This window comes from Schistocerca piceifrons, chromosome 1, assembly GCF_021461385.2.
Source record: "Schistocerca piceifrons isolate TAMUIC-IGC-003096 chromosome 1, iqSchPice1.1, whole genome shotgun sequence".
Taxonomy (NCBI): domain Eukaryota; kingdom Metazoa; phylum Arthropoda; class Insecta; order Orthoptera; family Acrididae; genus Schistocerca; species Schistocerca piceifrons.
The window spans coordinates 1,100,833,504-1,100,850,235 of record NC_060138.1 but is presented as its reverse complement, the minus strand read 5'-3'; the positions used below and the strand labels follow the sequence as shown (position 1 = coordinate 1,100,850,235).

General features: G+C 43.3%; 1 protein-coding gene and 1 non-coding gene across 8 annotated transcripts in view; both read right to left on the bottom strand.

Moving 5' to 3' along the window:
• LOC124776245 (PH and SEC7 domain-containing protein-like) overlaps nt 1-16,732 on the bottom strand; it is an 850,081-nt gene that overhangs the window by 739,418 nt on the left and 93,931 nt on the right. The window lies entirely within an intron of this gene.
• Trnas-cga lies at nt 2,139-2,212 on the bottom strand. The gene has a single exon. It is a non-coding gene; the product is annotated as a tRNA-Ser (tRNA).

Genomic DNA, 16,732 nt, shown 5'->3' with positions numbered 1-16,732 from the left:
ATGTGGGAAACTGTGCAACTATCACTGGTTCTGGTTGTTACAGATTGAATAGAAACCAATGGGAGTGGTTTCTTTGCTTGTTTATTCGCTGACACTCGGCAAGTTGCAACTACTGCTTTACAGGATCGGAGACAGTTAATTCCAAATTGTGTTGAACAATTTGCCACAACTCACAGATGTAATAAAAAAGCCGAAAACTTCGCATGACTTCGTGACAATGAGCTCTGTTACGCAGCAACTCAAACAGTTGATTAGTTAGCTAAGACGAACGAACGAAATAAAGTCGCAATGCCCGTATTCAACCCACTTATCGCCTTTTCTCTTAACGTCAAAAAAAAAAAAAAAAAAAAAAAAAAAAAGGGCATGGATAGCGATTTTCTTCAGCAAAAGAAGCTGAAGAATCCCTCCGAAACCATGTTGGAGGCACCAATATCAAGAAAAACAATGTTCCCGGAACTTGTCCTAACGCATGCAAAACTGTACAAAAGGATTTGTACCAAATAACGATTTTTTTATTGTTTCAGTAAAAACTTTAAATGGTGGCTCTATGATTAATTACAAATATATAGCAAGGAACCTAGTAAAGAAGAGCCATCAAGATTCATAAGATAGATGCATTCCACACATTGAAAACGATGTACATGGTCGACTCAACCTCTCACTCACTCACTCACTCACTCACACTCACACTCACACTCACACTCACACACACACACACACACACACACACACACACACGAGACACGGAATTGCCATATAGACAACAGAAAGACACTGTGAAACTAAATGTGACTGACGAGGAATCCTGGCACTCATACCCTGGAAATCTTTGGTAGGAAGGTAAGAACCCTGTGGAGGAGGCATACAGATGAACCTCAGCGACTGGACATCATCTATCTTAAGGAGGTTATCGACGCAGTCAAATCCTTCTTAAAAACAGAAACGCACCAAGAACAGATGAGATTAATGCTGAGTGCTGGAAATATGAACGAAGCTTCTTACATGTTAGGACTCATTCATCTATTCATCTGCTGAATAAGTATTGGAGAAAAGGAAAAACATCTTGGAATTGGCTAAAAGCGAGGATCATTCCGATTTACAAGAAAGATGACGGGAATGAATGCGAACAGAGTATCAGTTTGCTGGGCAGTGCCTATAAAATATCCTCCAGAATAACCAATAGTATGCTAAATGGAATAGCAGACACCATCATCACCGAAGAATAGTGTGTAGACGGGGCTTCTCTAGGGTTCGTGAAATCTTCTCGGGTGATCAGCCGAGTAAAGGCGTCGTCTTCTCGCAACGTTTCGAAGGGTTTCGTACCCATCATCTTCAAGATGATGGGTACGAAACCCTTCGAAACGTTGCGAGAAGACTACGCCTTTACTCGGCTGATCACCCGAGAAGATTTCACGAATGGAATACGCCGAGAAAGTCTCAAATCACATTTCTCTAGGGTTATTGCCATTTTCATAGTGAAACAAATGACTGTAGAAAGAGGGGAATTCAAATGCCTTCATAGCTTTTCAAAATGCTTTTGACACGCTGAATAAAGACATAACTGAGGAATTTTGATCCGAAATCGTTTCCCAGATAATCTAGAAAAAGCTGTCTTAAGTCTACATCAAAATACTATCGCATTTATTGACACAGGCAATCGACTAACAGTACCAGTAAAAACAAATAAAGGAATTAAACAAGCTCGCAGTCTCTCCCCAACATTGTGTAATATGTGTGTGGACGAGGTTACAGTAAAACGGAAACGAATTTTCAAGTGTAATGTTCAGTATTATTTTACACGCGGGCGATTTTGTTCTTGGCAACCGACAGACAATTTACGAGTACAATGGGAACTATACGTCTTAGCAAATGTAACAGAACATGTACTCACACCTTCGCATAAATAAAAGTAATGGCATTTCTAATGTGAAATATCCGGTACAATAAAACGCTTGTCGGCCGGGGTGGCCGAGCGGTTCTAGGCGCCACAGTCCGGAACCGCACGACCGCTACGGTCGGAGGTTCGAATCCTGCCCGGGGCATGGATGTGTGTGATGTCGTTAGGTTACCAGAATGAGATTTCCACTCTGCAGCGGAGTGTGCGCTGATATGAAACTTCCTGGCAGATTAAAACTGTGTGCACCGACCGAGACTCGAACTCGGGACCTTTGCCTTTCGCGGGCAAGTGCTCTACCATCTGAGCTACCGAAGCACGACTCACGCCCGGTCCTCACAGCTTTACTTCGTTAGGTTAGTTAGTTTTAAGTAATTCTAAGTTCTAGGGAACTGATGACCTCAGAAGTCCCATAGTGCTCAGAGCCATTTGAATAAAACGCTTCATAGAAACAAAAACCTGCAACTCTTAACATATACGTGGAACAATTCGTTTAACTCTGAAATACTAAACCAGGAACGAAACTAAAGCTTTTAAAACAATGGTGGTACCTGTGGTACATTGATGTGCAAAACCTAAGAACGAAAGCAATTTTCGCAGGATGCGTCACTGCCAAGTAACACAGCTCGATGATAGTTGAACCACACATTGAAAGAACTGAACTACTACAGTGTAGCACAGAAGATAATTGAAAGAAATGCGTAATGAGACGGACAAAAATGACATTTTTATTCCAAGATGGTAATCACACGGACGTCACCGCAATTCTTGAAGGTTCCCTGGACATTACAAAACGCGGGGCACGGTTAATAGACGGCACTGCATGCTCCGCAATGCGCTCCCATGGTGACAACTTGAGTGGCAAGGAGTTCTTGTGGGAGGACGTTCCAGTCTTCCACCATCGCGGTTAACTGCAAGATGGTCGTTGGGACATGTAGACGTGTTGCAATGCCTGACAACAGGCGTCCCACACGTGTTCGATGGGACTGAAGTCGGTGAGACGGCCAGGCCAGTCCATTTGCCGAATATCACCTCGTTCCACGAGCTGCTCCGCCTGCACTGCTCGATGCGGTCGCGCATCATCATCTATAAAAATTAAGTAAGGGCCTAATGCACCCTTGCAAAGACGCACATAGGGAACGAGTTCAGAGACATTGTGCCGTAACAGCTGTAATCGTTTTGGTGATCCACGTGTTGTGGGGAAGAGAACGTCGCATGGGCGTATTGACCTCAAAATTTTTGAACACAGAACTATCATCGGTCAACGTTATTGTGACACTACACCTTCTCCACGTGTGCCTTTCTTTGGGGTGCCTTCGGCCCTGACTTCATTTTTATGGCTGGAAATGCACGGCCGCTTCGAACTGCGCTGGTAGAGGACTCTTGGAAAGAGAGTATACTCAGCGAATTGGTCTGTCGCCCCTCCCCAGTTTAAATCTCGTCGAGCATGTGTGGGACTCGTTGAGAACACACGTTGCAACAGCTCACCTCCGTGGCCTTGGTCGCTAATGTACGGTTGTGCAGTGGCGTTTGACCTGGTGGTGGAAAAAATTTCCACTGCCAGCATTTGGCTGGCAAGCGGAGGAGAGGTGGTAAAGTTCCTGATCACCATGCTTTGCGCCAGTGTTCCAGTTTAAAAACCAAACCTCTCCGCAGAGCTTCATGAAGTGAGAGCATGTGACACTGTTTAAAAAAAAAAAAATAATAGTTCAAATGGCTCTGAGCACTATGGGACTTAACTTCTAAGGTCATCAGTCCCCTAGAACTTAGAACTACTTAAAACTAACTAACCTAAGGACATCCCACACATCCATGCCCGAGACGGGATTCGAACCTGCGACCGTAGCGGTCGCGCGGTTCCAGAGACTGTAGCGCCTAGAACCGCAAGACCACAACGGCCGATATGTGACACTGTTGATGGTGATCCGTCCGTTGGATGCGGACGTTATGCTTCGTGGCCCCCTTAGTGCTGTGTTATTCGCGAGTAGTAGTTCATGTGCGGCACCGGTTCAACCTCTCCCTTTTCCGATTATCATGATCACCATAATCATAATAAAAAAGCAAACATTAGAACGAAAACACACACACACACACACACACACACACACACACACACACACACACACACAATACATGTAGTATTACAAAAAAATGTTCAAATGTGTGTGAAATCTTATGGGACTTAACTGCTAAGGTCAGCAGTTCCTAAGCTTACACACTACTTAACCTAAATTACCTTAATGACAAACACACACACCCATGCCCGAAGGAGGATTCGAACCTCCGCCGGGACCAGCCGCACAGTCTTTGACCGCAGTGCCCAAGACCGCTCGGCTAATCCCGCGCGGCATGTAGTATTACAAATATTGTAATGGAACATGTCGCAAATAAATAAAAAAAACTTATTGCAACACGTCCAGACGCACGAACGACCATCCAACTGTTTTGAAACGCGGTGGTGGAGGCTACCTACCACAAGAACTCGTCAATCTTGTGGCCGGCAAGGGATGACATTGCAGAACATATGCTGGCGACCGTCGTATTCAAACATCATATTAAAAATCCTTGTCCCGTGTTTTGTGATGTCCAGGGGACTATCATAAATTGAAATGGCTTCAGTATAATTATTGTCTTTGAAAGTGTTGATTTCTGTTCGACTCACAGCGTATTTTTTTTCAGTTACCTACTGTACCACACAGTAGCAGTTCTTTTTATGTATGGTCCACGGTTTCATCAAGCTATGTTACTTGGGTGACGTATGGCGCGAAAGTTACTTGCTCACTTAAGTTTTGCACAGCTGTAATATACGATAGTGAGACGCGCTTACTGTCGACGAAAGACAGAAGGAAATTTCTCAGAGCAGTCAAAGGCTGCACATCGATGGACTTAATAAGGCACATAGAAACAGAAGAAGAGGTACAGATTTTCGATTTGAAAATCAAAATTAAAAATTTATAGTCAGCTGTTGTAAACATTTACGGAGAATGCACCAAGATGGTCTGTCATGAAGTGAAGAAGAAGAAGAAGAAGAAGAATGTACAGTTAAATGTGCACTCGAGGATTAGCAGTACTATCTGAGCTACTTCGCGTAAACCAAATCTTGCGGCTCACAGTCGTGGATACTGCCACGGACGAGTTAACCATTATGACGCCATCTCGCTCGCTGAGAACGAAAAACAACTGGGCCCAACTTGGCGGCCGCTTCTTGCAGAGGGCGCTGCTGCAATTCCTCGTTCCGCGTGATTGAAACACGTCACGTCTATGATTACAGAACAACTTTCATAGGACGCACGTCTAACAATGTGGAACTGACTAACGCTCATCCATCACGAGCGGAGTAACACAATAACTGCAGTAGCTCCGATGAATTAATATGAATTCCGACCACAGACACACGTAATTTTATGCATTATGACACCCCGCATCCTGTTGATCAATATTTATGTGCTCTAGTTTCTATAGCATCTACACAGGTCCTTTAATATGATTTCTTTAGTCTGATGTTAACAAAAACAAAGAAAGCGTACGAAAATCACAATACAGAACGCTGATGATTAACTGCTTTTCTTTACAGTCCGTCCTTACAAAGAAAATCTAGAGAGAAATTCCACACTGTGTCAAAAATGAGTTTGTATATTTTGGCTTTATCCATACTGGTTTCTTCGTTTTCTGTGCTGTCTGTAGTGATTTTTTATGTACACTAACCGAAAATTATTATTATGTGACGGCATTTTGTGGAGGTTGATATAAATTTGGGCTTCGTGCTATTTCCATAAAACTAGGCGCTAATTTTACGTTATTTCACGTGTACAGGTTCTTGATATATTTACAGAACACGTTTTATGCTGACCACTTTCGGCTACGCAATAACCAATTTTAGAAAATACAATGCAGAAAATATCATTAGAATTCTTAAAAAACGCCACTTCCACTTACAAGTGTCGTAAAGCAAAGTGTACCAGAAAGGATAGTTCTAGAAATATGTCGTCAGATTGTTTTAAATTTCTGGAAAACTTTTATAGTTTTCTTGTGGGATATGACGACACTATACGAATTGGCATAATCAACCCCTCTGATGGGAGTCGTTGGAGTTTCCGGAGGTAGCGAAAGTGTGAAGACCAGCTTTCTTTCCGCCTGTTGTCCGTTGCGACTGTGTCAGTCCCCCCCCCCCCCCCCCCCCCCCGCCAATAACGAAGTGTCCCGTTCCTTGCGTATCCAACTTTCCTTGCTCTGGTGAAGAAAGAAGCTCCCGGGACAACAGTCTATTATCTTCAGGCAGCATCCCGTTCCATTGAACTGCGGAGAAATTTTCCTACCTCTGTTCTTCCCTCGTTGGTGGTGGCCAGTGACAGATCAACGAGAAGAGAAATAATATGTTTCCAAGTGACTCCAGCCAGAGATGACTGATGGAGTGAAGTTAAGTTTTCCGTGGATTACACGCATTTGGCGGACTTCATTACCCGGTCTGGGAGCTAGAAGCAGCTTTTCAGTGCCCGGTACCCTGCAAGTGGCCGCATAGTGGTGCCTCGTCTGCCTACTGGGGCTCCTCGTTAGCGTAACCGTGGCCTCACCGCTGCTGACAGCCAAGGCAAAAGCTCGCAGCTCCAGTCCACTCGACGCGGCCCCATTAGACTGCCACTGCCCTACCTGCCCCACACAACGAAACGACAATGCCTGCCTGTGGGGTCAAGGTCGCCTGGCCTGCTGGCCTAGGTGTAAGCAACCCGTAGCATGGCACGTGATGCGGTTTTGTCAGCGCGGTCAGTAGGCCCGCACAACGGCGGATGGATTTATTGTAGAGCCGGTCAAACGGCGAGTAACAGTTTATGTCTGTCTTCAAGAGTCGGTATCTCTGTGAGACACTGCCACGGATTGAACAAACCAGTGACCATTAATGCTACCCTTCTGTGTATACGTTCAATATATCCTGTTAGTCCTATCTGGTACGGGTTCCACACTCTTTAGCAATATTATAGAACCGGTTACGAGTGATTTGTAAGCAATCTCCTTTGTAAACTAATTTCCCCAGTATTCCAAAAATAAACCAAAGTCTACAACCTGCTTTACCCACAACTGAAGATATCTAATCATTTCACTTCATATCCCTACAAAGTGTTACACCCAGGCATTTGTACGAGTTGGCTGATTCCAACAGTCACTCACTGATACTACAGTCATAGGGTACTATGAAGTGCACAGTTTTACAATTCTGAACATTTAAAGCAAGTTTGCACCCCTTTCAAATTTTATCAAGCTCTGACTTAATATTTATGCATCTTCTTTCTGATAATAATTAATTACATATAACTGCGTCATCTGCAAAACGCCTAATTTTACTATTAATATTGTCTGCAAGCTCTTTAATATACAATATGAACAACATGGGTCACAACACATTTCCCTGGTGCACACCCGAACTTAACTCTACATCTGATGACTCTCCATCCAAGAATCACATGCTGTGTGATCTCCCGACCAAAAAGTGATTGTCTCCTGAGACAATATGTGCACATAAATTGAAAGCAAGGGGAAACTACAGCCGTAATTTTTCCCGAGGGCATGCAGCTTTACTGTATGATTACATGATGATGGCGTCCTCTTGGGTAAAATATTCCGGAGGTAAAATAGTCCCCCATTCGGATCTCCGGGCGGGGACTACTAAAGAGGATGTCGTTATCAGGAGAAAGAAAACTGGCGTTCTACGGATCGGAGCGTGGAATGTCAGATCCCTTAATCGGGCAGGTAGGTTAGAAAATTTAAAAAGGGAAATGGATAGGTTGAAGTTAGATATAGTGGGAATTAGTGAAGTTCGGTGGCAGGAGGAACAAGACTTCTGGTCAGGTGACTACAGGGTTATAAACACAAAATCAAATAGGGGTAATGCAGGAGTAGGTTTAATAATGAATAGGAAAATAGGAATGCGGGTAAGCTACTACAAACAGCATAGTGAACGCATTATTGTGGCCAAGATAGATACGAAGCCCACACCTACTACAGTAGTACAAGTTTATATGCCAACTAGCTCTGCGGATGACGAAGAAATTGAAGAAATGTATGATGAAATAAAAGAAATTATTCAGATTGTGAAGGGAGACGAAAATTTAATAGTCATGGATGACTGGAATTCGAGTGTAGGAAAAGGGAGAGAAGGAAACATAGTAGGTGAATATGGATTGGGGCTAAGAAATGAAAGTGGAAGCCGCCTTGTAGAATTTTGCACAGAGCACAACATAATCATAACTAACACTTGGTTTAAGAATCATGAAAGAAGGTTGTATACATAGAAGAACCCTGGAGATACTAAAAGCTATTAGATAGATTATATAATGGTAAGACAGAGATTTAGGAACCAGGTTTTAAATTGTAAGACATTTCCAGGGGCAGATGTGGACTCTGACCACAATCTATTGGTTATGAACTGTAGATTAAAACTGAAGAAACTGCAAAAAGGTGGGAATTTAAGGAGATAGGACCTGGATAAACTAAAAGAACCAGAGGTTGTACAGAGATTCAGGGAGAGCATAAGGGAGCAATTGACAGGAACGGGGGAAAGAAATACAGTAGAAGAAGAATGGGTAGCTTTGAGGGATGAAGTAGTGAAGGCAGCAGAGGATCAAGTAGGTAAAAAGACGAGGGCTAGTAGAAATCCTTGGGTAACAGAAGAAATATTGAATTTAATTGATGAAAGGAGAAAATATAAAAATGCAGTAAGTGAAACAGGCAAAAAGGAATACAAACGTCTCATAAATGAGATCGACAGGGAGTGCAAAATGGCGAAGCAGGGATGGCTAGAGGACAAATGTAAGGATGTAGAGGCCTATCTCACTAGGGGTAAGATAGATACCGCCTACAGGAAAATTAAAGAGACCTTTGGAGATAAGAGAACGACTTGTATGAATATCAAGAGCTCAGATGGAAACCCAGTTCTAAGCAAAGAAGGGAAAGCAGAAAGGTGGAAGGAGTATATAGAGGGTCTATACAAGGGCGATGTACTTGAGGACAATATTATGGAAATGGAAGAGGATGTAGATGAAGATGAAATGGGAGATATGATACTGCGTGAAGAGTTTGACAGAGCACTGAAAGACCTGAGTCGAAACAAGGCCCCCGGAGTAGACAATATTCCATTGGAACTACTGACGGCCTTGGGAGAGCCAGTCCTGACAAAACTCTACCATCTGGTGAGCAAGATGTATGAAACAGGCGAAATACCCTCAGACTTCAAGAAGAATATAATAATTCCAATCCCAAAGAAAGCAGGTGTTGACAGATGTGAAAATTACCGAACTATCAGTTTAATAAGTCACAGCTGCAAAATACTAACACGAATTCTTTACAGACGACTGGAAAAACTAGTAGAAGCCAACCTCGGGGAAGATCAGTTTGGATTCCGTAGAAACACTGGAACACGTGAGGCAATACTGACCTTACGACTTATCTTAGAAGAAAGATTAAGGAAAGGCAAACCTACGTTTCTAGCATTTGTAGACTTAGAGAAAGCTTTTGACAATGTTGACTGGAATACTCTCTTTCAAATTCTAAAGGTGGCAGGGGTAAAATACAGGGAGCGAAAGGCTATTTACAATTTGTACAGAAACCAGATGGCAGTTATAAGAGTCGAGGGACATGAAAGGGAAGCAGTGGTTGGGAAGGGAGTAAGACAGGGTTGTAGCCTCTCCCCGATGTTGTTCAATCTGTATATTGAGCAAGCAGTAAAGGAAACAAAAGAAAAATTCGGAGTAGGTATTAAAATTCATGGAGAAGAAATAAAAACTTTGAGGTTCGCCGATGACATTGTAATTCTGTCAGAGACAGCAAAGGACTTGGAAGAGCAGTTGAATGGAATGGACAGTGTCTCGAAAGGAGGATATAACATGAACATCAACAAAAGCAAAACAAGGATAATGGAATGTAGTCTAATTAAGTCTGGTGATGCTGAGGGAATTAGATTAGGAAATGAGGCACTTAAAGTAGTAAAGGAATTTTGCTATTTAGGGAGTAAAATAACTGATGATGGTCGAAGTAGAGAGGATATAAAATGTAGACTGGCAATGGCAAGGAAATCGTTTCTGAAGAAGAGAAATTTGTTAACATCCAGTATTGATTTAAGTGTCAGGAAGTCATTTCTGAAAGTATTCGTATGGAGTGTAGCCATGTATGGAAGTGAAACATGGACGATAAATAGTTTGGACAAGAAGAGAATAGAAGCTTTCGAAATGTGGTGCTACAGAAGAATGCTGAAGATTAGATGGGTAGATCACATAACTAATGAGGAAGTATTGAATAGGATTGGGGAGAAGAGAAGTTTGTGGCACAACTTGACCAGAAGAAGGGATCGGTTGGTAGAACATGTTCTGAGGCATCAAGGGATCACCAATTTAGTATTGGAGGGCAGCGTGGAGGGTAAAAATCGTAGAGGGAGACCAAGAGATGAATACACTAAGCAGATTCAGAAGGATGTAGGTTGCAGTAGGTATTGGGAGATGAAAAAGCTTGCACAGGATAGAGTAGCATGGAGAGCTGCATCAAACCAGTCTCAGGACTGAAGACAACAACAACAACAACAAATTATTTTACAGACTACTGAGGATGCCTTGTATGAATAGGTGAAAGATGTTTGGTTAAAAACCAAATAAACATTCAACTGCAAGAAACTTAAGATTTTTTCTTGTTTAAATGAAAAACTTAACCATATTATAACATGCTTCCCGTGTCGTACAAAGAAAGTACACAGAAATTAGATTTATTTGAGAATAATATTATATTTTCGATAGGAAAATAAATATGTTTTGGTATGCCAAAACGAAGAAAGCTTGTGTGGCAATCTTTTGAAACAGCGAGGACAAAAAACCTGGTTTATGTAACTTGCATAGGTGGTCTTATGCCAGGGATGGAGAAAAAAGTCTGATCTTCACAATCGTTTAAAATGATGCCATAAAGCTTTTGCAGAACAAAAAATCAGTGACCTCCATGAAAAAACACGCTAATGGCTTGTAAAATAGCCTCTAGTCTCGATAATGGCGACCAAAAGAATGCAAATTTTTTGGGGTATGCGTTGTCCAGCTGAAGCCACTCCACTGATGATTAGATCCTGAGTTTTTATATTGTGACCTTCAGTCCGAAGACTGATTTGATGCAGCTCAGGTCTTCATGCTATTCTAACCTGTGGAAGCATCTTCATCTCCTAATAACTACAGCAGCTTACATCCTTCTGGATCTGCTTACTGTATATATCTCCACAGTTTTAACGCTCCTGCCTTGGGCATGGATGTGTCTGATGTCCTCAGGTTAGTTCGGTTTAAGTAGTTATACGCTCTAGGGGACTGATGACCTCAGATGATAAGGCCCACAGTGCTCAGAGCCATTTGAACAATTTTTAACCCCCCCCCCCCATTTCCCTCCAATATTAAATTGGTGATCCCTTGATGACTCAGAATGTGTACTATCAACGTATACCTTCTTCTATTCAGCAGGTTGTGCAACAATTTTCTTTTCTTTTCTTTTCTTTTCTGTTCAGCAACACCTCATTAGTTACGTGATTTATACATATGCAGTATTCTTCTGTAGGACCACATTTCAAAAGCTTCTATTCGCTTCTCATCTAAACTGTTTGTCGTCCATGTTTTTGTCACTGCTATAACTGCCTACACTCCATAAAAATCCTTTCAGAAAGGACTTCCTGACAAATGTATATTAGCTGTTAATAAATTCCTCTACTTCAGAAATTGCTAGTCTACATTTTATATCCTCTCTATTTCCAGCATCGTCAGTTATTTTACTGCCCAAATAGCAAAACTCATCTACTACTTTAAATGTCTCATTTCCTAATCTAATTCCCTCTGTATCACCTGATTTAATTCGACTACATTCCATTATCTTGTTTTGCATTTGTTGATTTTCATCTCATAGTCTCCTTTCAAGGCACTGTCAATTCCATTCAACTGTTCTTCCACGTCCTTTCCTGTCACTCACAGAATTACAATGTCATCGGCAAACCTCAAAAGTTTTTATTTCTTCTCCCTGAACTTTAAGTCCTACTCCAAATTTTTCTTTTGTTTCCTCTACTGCTTGCTCAATATACACATTGAATAACATTGGGGATAGACAACAACCCTGAAATCTACAAATACTATAATCGCAGGTTTGCCTTTCCTTGGACTATCTTCTAAGGTTAGTCGCAGGGTCAAGTATTGCTTCGCCCAGCAGTCGGCTTCTACCAGTGTTTTCCATTCTTTAGTAAAGTATTCGTGTTAGTACTTTGCAACCATGACTGATTAAACTGATACTTTGGTAATTTTCACACCTGTCAGCACCTGTTTTCTCTGGAATTGGAATTATTACAATCTACTTTAAGTGTACTGAAGATGTGTAGCTTTTTGTACCGCTGCGAGCAATGGTCGTTTGCGAGGTACTAGACTCCAAATACCCAGCGCATGCTACTCCCTTTGCTATGTTCGCACGGAAACTGGTCGATATGGATCTACTACATTCAGTAACAGTATCGATTCTTGTGGTGCATGAAACGAATCTACATCGATACTCTGCAAATTGCATTTAAGTGCCTGGCAGAGGATTTATCGAACCAAATTCCAATAACTCTATTATTCCAATCTTGTACACCGCGCAGAAGAAAACGAACACCTATACGTTTTCGTGTGTGCTCCGATTTCCCTTATTTTATTATGATTATCGTTTCTCCCTGTGTAGGTTGGCGTCAACAAAATATTTTCGCACTCGGAGGAGAAAGTTGGTGATCGAACCTTCTTGAAACGATGCCGCCGCAAGGACAAACGCCTTTGTTTTAATGATGTCCACCCCAAATGCTGTATCATTTCAGTGACATACTCTCCCATATTTCGCGACAAAACAAAACGTGCTGCCTTTCTTTGAACTTTATCGATGTACTCCGTTAGTCCTATAAGGTAAAGATCGCATCCCGCGCACCAGTATTATAAAAGAGGACGGCCAAGCGTAGTGTAGGCAGCCTCCTTTGTAGATCTGTTAAACTTCCAAAGTGACCCACCAATAAAAAGCAGTCTTATGTTAGCTTTCCCCACAACATTTGCTGTGTGTTCCTAGCAATTGTAATTCCTAGGTATGTAGTTGAATTTTCGGCCTTTAGATTTGACTGATTTCTCGTGTAATCGAAGTTTAACGGATAGCTTTTAGCACTTACGTGGATGACTTCACTTTTCGTTATTTAGGGTCAACTGCCAAATTTTGCACCACACAATTGTCACTGAGGAGACGTAACTCTTGCCTCCTCCCTCGGTAGAAGCAGACTACGTTTTTGTTTTTACGGCCACTATTCTAGCGGCGTGTTACACTGCTGCAAATTTAACACCATTCCTTGCAGACCCATTCGACAGTCTGCGTTAATACATCAACAAATCAGACAACTTCATTCATGACGAAGTCCAACGCGATATCTCCTTTCTAGCATTGCGTGACGTCTGGAAGTCGATTCAGTTCCATACAACCGGTTGTCACATATACACCACTCCACTGCTACGAGCTGCGCCAGCGGTTGATAGCAATATGACAGCGTGATATTCCTGGTACACCATGGGCAACGTAGTCCCTACCGCCCACTAGTGGGTGTTCCAACTTTAATGGTGAGAGGTAGGCGGTAGGCATTTCAGAAACATTTTGAACACACTTCCATATAATTTTGAAATAAAGTATTTGTAAGTAATTATTGCTATATGCTTTGATTTGCTGATCGCTGCTTTATAAACTTTATAAAAGAAAGTTACTTCCATACTTTACAAACAATCATTACTGTGGAACCGGTGTCGATTAGAAAATTTACTACTACCAGAGATATAAAAGAGGGTGGTAGGTAAAAAAGGTTGACTACCCTTGATTTACAGTACTCGCAAGAGACCATTGTGGGCCCATAAGGAAGTGGTTAACATTTTGTCTAACGAAGTTGTAGGATGAAGAACTCTTAAAACAGTGAAGGCTCTGATAGTAGACGCTGTGGCAATACGGGAAGCACGAGTCGCCAATGGAGCGTGTGGTACAGGCATTATGAGGAAGGCTGCGCCAGGCTGTGGCGGTCTTCACCAGGTGGGGCGCGGCCGCATCAAACTTGCAGCGCAATTCTCTGCCGCGCTCTGAAGGCTGATAAAATAAGGACTAGGAGGAGGGGAGGGGGAAGCTAAGAGTAGCGAGGGTAGAAGAGAAGGGGGCGTCTGCTCAGCTCTGCGGGCGGGGGCGTCGACCGCCATACCACCACCACCACCACCACCACCACCACCACCACCACCTCTTAATTATACATCGTCGCTGTCGCTAGGCCTCTAAGGGAAATTTGCAAATGACAAAGAACAAACAAAAGGGAAAGTCGTAACGACCTGATCTCCGCTACAAATCGGGGAAATGTCTTCCCGTCACTGTAGGCACACGTGAATGATGGCACAAATTTACAACTTACGGCGTGTAACGTATCATTTCTGAGGCTGTACGTACGAATGTTCTGAAGATGAACTTTCCGACTCGAATTTTAACTGGGCAGTGATGAGAGCTTACGTTCATTTACGTCCGAACTGACACACGACTGCACCTTGGGACGAGGTCTTAGCTGTCAGCGCAGTTGTCGCTTCCAGGTCCTGTCGAGTAGGGATGATAACTTATTTCGCTGTAGCTGGCGGCTGATTGGGTAATCTTCACCCATCCGCAAGGCCTTTGAGAGGATTCTCTTCGATGCTAAATGGTGTGGTGCATATGGCACACTCACTTAACGGGCAGACTTTCCAGTACTCTCCCAGTAACATTTAGAGGGAAATTATTATGGCTGCCACGAAGCAATGTGTTTACAGTAAAAATGAATATTTATCTCTTGTTATAGAACTTCTTTCTTGTGATTGTGGGTCAGAGCTTACGTACAGTTATACAAGGTGAACATTAATAATACCGAAATACTGCAGGTTAGGATTCCTGAATGGAAATAGAGGAAAAAAGTCCTATGGGCGTGTGTCCGGAAATGGGCGGTGTGCGTGTGATAATAACAATTAGTCCTGGATGTAAATAAGTTATACAAAACTGCAACCAGTCACTTTTTTTAATAATTATGTTTTATTCCATGAACCGGTTTTCGAACCTTTTCAGGTTCATCTATAGATGGTTTCAGGAAGTTACATCATTATTACTAACATAATGCTGGGTGCTGGTTCTATGACAAAAAGATGGAACACACTTTACTGTATCGCCATGACTATAGCTTATCTGTCGATATGGATGTAAATTTAGGTTTTTACACTGCGGCAGTATATGCGGCTTTTTTCGGTTAGTGTCCATCTGTCTGCCTCCATTTTGATGTCCAGTTGTTATATCACTACACACACTTCCACACAAACTATATTGATTTACCCTCTGACAGCGAAACTTTTCCAGCATCCAGCAAGCGCTTTACAATTGTTGCTTGTAACAAAGATCTTGAGAGAAAGAGGTGGCATAGGCTTCTTTGCACAGAGATGTAATTTGTTCTTCTTTACATGTATTAAAGTCGATATAAGCGCAAATATTTTAATCAGACTGGCGATTACATGAGAGCACAAAATAAAATGAATGAATAAATAAATTACTACAAGAACAAACTTCAGGTGACCTGATATCTTATTTCTATGTGTATATTACGTATAATACAGGCAGTTCATGACATTTTTTTTAATTATCATGATTGGCATTAGCATGAATACCCAGGAATCAATGATACAGGGTTATTGTACACTCCTGGAAATGGAAAAAAGAACACATTGACACACCGCGGTGTTGGCCGTCGAATGGCACTAGCTGCGCAGCATTTGTGCACCGCCGCCGTCAGTGTCAGCCAGTTTGCCGTGGCATACGGAGCTCCATCGCAGTCTTTAACACTGGTAGCATGCCGCGACAGCGTGGACGTCAACCGTACGTGCAGTTGACGGACTTTGAGCGAGGGCGTATAGTGGGCATGCGGGAGGCCGGGTGGACGTACCGCCGAATTGTTCAACACGTGGGGCGTGAGGTCTCCACAGTACATCGATGTTGTCGCCAGTGGTCGGCGGAAGGTGCACGTGCCCGTCGACCTGGGACCGGACCGCAGCGACGCACGGATGCACGCCAAGACCGTAGGATCCTACGCAGTGCCGTAAGGGACTGCACCGCCACTTCCCAGCAAATTATGGATACTGTTGCTCCTGGGGTATCGGCGAGGACCATTCGCAACCGTCTCCATGAAGCTGGGCTACGGTCCCGCACACCGTTAGGCCGTCTTCCGCTCACGCCCCAACATCGTGCAGCCCGCCTCCAGTGGTGTCGCGACAGGCGTGAATGGAGGGACGAATGGAGACGTGTCGTCTTCAGCGATGAGAGTCGCTTCTGCCTTGGTGCCAATGATGGTCGTATGCGTGTTTGGCGCCGTGCAGGTGAGCGCCACAATCAGGACTGCATACGACCGAGGCACACAGGGCCAACACCCGGCATCATGGTGTGGGGAGCGATCTCCTACACTGGCCGTACACCACTGGTGATCGTCGAGGGGACACTGAATAGTGAACGGTACATCCAAACCGTCATCGAACCCATCGTTCTACCATTCCTAGACCGGCAAGGGAACTTGCTGTTCCAACAGGACAATGCACGTCCGCATGTATCCCGTGCCACCCAACGTGCTCTAGAAGGTGTAAGTCAACTACCCTGGCCAGCAAGATCTCCGGATCTGTCCCCCATTGAGCATGTTTGGGACTGGATGAAGCGTCGTCTCACGCGGTCTGCACGTCCAGCACGAACGCTGGTCCAACTGAGGCGCCAGGTGGAAATGGCATGGCAAGCCGTTCCACAGGACTACATCCAGCA